The sequence below is a fragment of the Nesoenas mayeri genome (assembly GCF_963082525.1).
Source record: "Nesoenas mayeri genome assembly, chromosome: 16".
NCBI classification, from domain to species: Eukaryota; Metazoa; Chordata; class Aves; order Columbiformes; family Columbidae; genus Nesoenas; species Nesoenas mayeri.
In genome coordinates this window covers 10022055-10027880 of record NC_137562.1, presented here as the reverse complement: position 1 = coordinate 10027880, position 5826 = coordinate 10022055, and positions in this window count along the sequence as shown.

Genomic DNA, 5826 nt, shown 5'->3' with positions numbered 1-5826 from the left:
CGTCCCTTTCCAGGACACCCTGCACGACACAGAGGGGATGTGGAGCTGCAGCCCAGCTCTGTGTAAACACCGTGTTAGCCCTGGGCAGAGCTGCAACGCTGGCAGCTGGCTGTGGCCTTGGCATCCCTATCTGTGGTGGGATCCACCTGTAAAACCTCCCTGGCGTGCAGCAGACCCCGGGACAGCTGTCTGCAGGCTGCGAGCTCAACTCCTTCCCCACACACTCTGCCCTCACAGTCTCACCTTCTGGGGGCTTTTCTTTTTCCTCCACATTCATGTCAGGTGAAGGACTTGCCCCAGCTCAGCCTGCTCAGGGTCTGGTACCTAAAATGAACTCGTTAGCATGGCTGCGCTGCTCAGCCCCCCCTTTTCTCTTGACACAGCTATTGCTCGCATGAGAAAGGAAGGGAGGAGGACACCTGCACGTTCTTTGTTTTGTTGCTTTGTTTGGGGGTTTTTTTCAGTTTATTAAAAACAGAGAAGGAATGGTGAGGATCCAATATTTCTTTCTCTGCTCTGACTTTGTGTTTTAACTTTGGTGCTTTTCCCAGAGCCTCGCTGAGCAGTGCCCGAGCTCGGCAGCAGTGGATGCACCCAGCAGATCCTGGCACAGCACAGACCCGCGTCCTTGGCATCAGCCAACCTGCTGCTACCTGCTGGGAACGCCGCTCCACGCTGAACCTGCCCCTCCCCAGCACAGCTCCTAGTGCCACAGAGTTAAAAAATGACGGTCAGTAAAACAACGTGATTCTCTCAACAGCTGCCTGCCTTCCCAGCTACGGTGTGCAAGCACGCTGCTGCTTTTGTACCTAAGGCTATGCACGTTATCTTTAACATATAACACTATTATTCCCCATTAATTAATATTAAAACATTTCTGGCAGCAAGGAAGATAGATGAAACATCACAATTTTGCAAACATATTTGCTGGGCACTGGGATATGAAACAGCATCTGAACAACTCCTGAAGCCCTCACTGCTGTGTTTCAGGGATGTTGCCTCAAGTTGCAAGGCGCATTATAATTTTACTGGCTAGTGAACCGTATAAAACACTAGGGATAAAGCTGAGAAAAGAAAGGCAGTTGAGCTTGGACTGGCTGCTAAAAGCTGCCATATATGTGTGTGCAAAACTGTGACCGTCGTTACCCAAACTTCTGCAGCACCCAGCCTGCTCGGAACAGGGCTGGGACACCTGCATCCGTGGGGCTCATGGGGGAGTCCCCAAACCAGGAGAAGCTTCCCAAAACAAGAAGCTTCCCAAAGTGCTGCACCGTAAAATCCCAAGTGCTGGCAGCTTGACCCATGGACCCCAGGTTTCTCCTGTGCTTTGAATAATTTTATTGAACTCTTTCCCAGCTCATTTTCTTCTTGTTGCATTTATTCAGTCTCCGGGCCATTGGGGTCAAATGAATCTTCAGCATGCATTTGTTGAGGTTGAATAAGGTCTTTTAAATGTCTTTGATTTTTACGGATGTTTTTGATGTCTTTGATTTTTACGGATGTTTTACAGGTGAGTGAGCTTGACCAAGGATTGTTTTCGGCAAGAGGCGGCGTGAATTTAACTTAAGGTGTTGGCAAAAAATGTTTCCAGTGGCACCAGGTAAACACTTCAGTGCGTAACGTGTCGGATGTATCGACTGATCACTGTGCTCAAATACTCCTCATAGAACAGCTCAAAAATACCCCGTTTTCCATTGCTGTTTGATACCAACTTCTGAAAAACCACCTCTGTTAGCAGAGCTGCGTTTTTAATGCAAGCCCCTTCGCCAGCCATTGTTTGCAGCAAATTTCCTCATTTATTATACATAGAAATTAAGCTTCTTTTTTCTTTTTGCCAGGTCCAGAGGCAGCAGCGAGGCCGCTGCAGGTGCTCCCGGTGCAGCCCACTCCTGCAACCAACTGCCGAGTTCTCGGATGAGTGGTGGGGTGAACACACACGTTCCAGCCCACAACTTCTGCCGCTTTCTGTGCAAATGGGAAACAAGCAGGTAGCAGGCTGGAAAGAAAACGAGTCTTTTGTTCTGACCTGATTGATCACTGGGTGGCTTTGCAGCCCCACCAAGCCCATGGACGGGCAGCACCTGGCACCGAAGGTGCCTCAGACGTTTCCCTCGGGCTGGCAGCAATGAGATATTTAATCTGTTTCAAAGAAAACCAAGCCCACCTGCTGCAGAAAGAGAAAACACAACCCGAAAGTTCTCCTCTCAGGTGCTCCTGCCTTGAAATGAGTGTATTTTCTCTTTGATGGTCAAGCAGATATTGTTCTCGTTGTCTTTTTTTTTCTTTTCCTTTTAACCGATCCGATCTATTTTTAGTGGTGAGGGGATGGTGTTTGAGAGTCTCCAGTCAGATCGGCTGCGGTTTGGGTCGCTCCGGACGCTGGGCAGGAAGGAAATCAAGCAAAGCCAGTCCTGGTGCTGTGCTGGGTCTGCAGGCGCTGCTGAGACCGGGGGGTCCCCCCGCGGTGGGGCAGCTTGCAATAAGTTGAATGCTTTTGGGAGCTTTTTGGGCTGCTTTAATAGCAGAGCTGCAAGTATGGCATTGCTGGGGTGTATAAGGAGAAAAAAGGGATATTATTATTTTTCCTCTGCTTTCTCCAGTATCCCCATGCTTCGTGGGGGGGCTGTGGGGACAGTGGGGGCGTTTGTCCCAGGGTGTCTGTCCTGCAGGGTGTCCCTGTGCGCGGTCCTGGCTGGGCTGGTCAGTGTTGGAGCTGGAGCGATGTGTGATGGCGGCTGCCACCTCTCTTTGTCAGGGTCTGGGGGGCACCGTGCTTGGCCGTGGCAGCCTGGCTCCGTGCTAGAGCTCAACAAACCACCACATTTGCTCTTTTTGCCACTTAAAAAAATGGCGTGACCACCGCGGGGCTTTTTGTGCTGGTGAGGAGCGCAGCGCTGCTGAGGGCTGCAGCACCGGTCACCCTGCTGCCATGCAGCCTCATGGCTGGGGGTGTCTAAGAGAGCCTTAGATTGATGTCTTGGCCAAAAAAGAGAGTGTTTTTTTTGTTCTCCCCCACCAGCCCAGCCTGTGAGTGGCCAGCATGGCGGGTGCCCGGCAGCGCGCGTGCCTCATGGCCGGGAGGGCAGAGAGGCAGAGGCGGGAGGGAAGCCGCCCGCCTCCCACGCAGTGTTTCCGACGGGGCAAGTTTGTCACAAACAAAAGATATTCAATCTCGTCTGAATATCGGGGTGGGGGAGAGGAGCCTGGGGCACCCTCCAGACAACAGCCATGAGAGGCTGAGGGGACCCAAGATGGCACCGGGGACAAGGGCAATGGCGGCAAGGACGGGGCCGCCCAGCATGGGCGTTGCCTGCCATGGTGTTCACTGCTACATTTGCCATCGCCACCTCAAACAAGGCGCAGAGAAGGAGGGGAGGGGAAGGCGCCATGTTTTCGAGTGGCGGGAACTGCCCGTGCTGGCGGAAGCGTTGGTGTGGGCGCACAGCCGGTTTGCCGAGCTAAAACATGGCGGTGTGGTGAAATGATGGGGTGAAATGTGGATGTGCCAAGTGAAAATGTGGACCTGCTGAGGGAAGGTGCAGGTCTTCTGAGGTAAAATAGGGATCTACTAGGGAAAGATGCAGATCTGAGGAAAAATGTGGATTTGAGGAAAAAATGTGGACCTGCTGAGGAAACTTATGACATACTGAGTTAAAAGCTAAAGTTGTCCTGGATGCAAAGGTCTCTAGAACATTTTTCCATGCGGGGAGCACTGGGTGGGCATTGTGGTCCCTGTGGCCGTGCTCATGGGACAGGGTGTGGGTCACCTTGACCTTCCTGTGGTGACACGGGGAGCCATGCCACAGCCCGTTGTGCCATCATGGGTCTGCCAGCCACCAGCCATGGGTGCTGGGGACTGCCTGGGTGCGTGGGCGGCTTTCAGCAGCCTGGAAGTGCTGCAAAACCAGACATGTCAGTCTGAGGTTCTGGTGATGTCTCCTCCCCCCACACCCTTCACACCCCAATTTTTGTCTTCCCTTCCATGGCCGAGTATCCTACAGCTGCTCTCTTTGCCTGTCACAGGCTCACTGGGGCCATGGGATGGACCATGGGTGCAGGACGCCCTCTGATGTTTGATGTGGTGGGTCAAAACCCCATTGCACCCAGTGCTGCTCTACCCACATGCCTCCCTGAGACACTTCCTCCATGTTACCCATTGAGGGCTGTTATTGGAGCACAAAAAGGCTGCAACCAAGGAGGTTTGGTGTGTGGATAGGGATGAAGGATACGGGGGGAGAAAAGGCGCTTTGGCTCTTCTCTTCACAGGAGTGTTGTGGGATCTTCACCCTCATGGTGGACCCTGGTGGCAAACCTTGCACAAGACCCACATGTAGTCTTGTCTTCCTCAAGGAGGCCAAGAACACTGCTCAAACGTGGTCTGCTGGAGCTTTATGCGTGAAGGATGATGGCGGCATTCATTCATGGGCTTGAGCATGGTCTGGAAAAGAAGACACTGCTCCCCTCCAGCACTGAGCTCCTGCGCTGGCAGCTGCAGCCCCGAGGAAGGACTCCGGGTGTAGACATACTCCTCCGTGGCTCTGGCAATGCTGCTGTCCCTTGTCCCACCGCTGCTCACCTGGTACCCCAGCCAAAAACCCTGTGTCTGCCTGTTCTCCTGTGTTTGTGCTTATGAGCTCTCCTTCCACCTACGCAGGGAGCTATTTTTAGCAGACTTTAATCAAGTGTCAGCGCTGGCTCTGAGCGCAGCTTTCAAGCCAAGGGCTCAAGCTTTTGCTGAGAGCTTGCAGGAACTCGGGCGTGTGTTTTCTTTTAAATTTAGTTGAGAATTTATACAACATGCCGCAGAACAGTGGCAGTTATTTTGGGCTCATCGCACCTGAGCCCACACTGAGTTACACCAGGTGACTCTCATTTTGGGAAGGACCTGGCAGAACATCTCCCTCCTGCCGTGTTCAACCCGCTGCCGGCAGCGCCTGCCTTGCCTGACCCCTCCTGCCTTGCCTGACCTGGGTAGGTTTGCTCCTCTTGGTCCATTTATCTCCAGCACAAGGATGTTGCATTTGTACTTTGAGTCATGCAGTGAAGGAAAATACTCAGTGTTCAGCCCCAGTGGTCACAGCCTCCTCTGACCACACTCATCTCAGGGCTGGCAGCTCCTCTTCTGCTGAGGTTGCACTGGCCTTGCTCACAGCTTCCTGGAGAGTATGACGAGACCTGCCCCTCCCACGGTGCGAGCAGCTCTGGTTCAGCACAAGTAAGCTGATGTTTGGCTGAGCTGCGTTTCAGGTGTTTCTCAAGCTAAAGAATTATGTGACCCAAGGTGAACTTCAGCTTCCTTGGAGATATGAAGAGCTGCCCTTCCTCTGGCACCAACGCTTCCCTTGGGCCTAGAGTCTGGTGTGCAAAAGAGATGTGGACAGGCTGGGGAGCATCCAGAGAAGTGCCACAAGGATGATCTAAGGGAAGCCACCACGTGAAGAAAGGCTGAGAGAACAGGGCTTGTTCAGCCTTGAGAAAAGAGGCTGAGGGGAGACCTCAGCACAACGCTCAGTATTTACAGGGTGGCTACAGAATAGATGCAGATGCCCTTTGTACAAGGAGTCCCATGGAGAAGATGAGCGGTGATGGGGACAAGTTGCTCCTGGGGAGATACTGATTGGACACGAGGGACATTATTCCCAATGAAAATAATCAGCCATTGGAATAATCTCCCCACGGAAGTGGTGGGTTCCTAGATATTGGACACTTTTAAGATTCAGCTGGACAGGGTGCTGGGTCAGCTTGTCTAGACCAGGCTTTGGCCAGGAAGGGTTGGACCAGGCGATTCTTCTGGGCAGCTCTGGGGCATGACAAAGAATGGCTCCA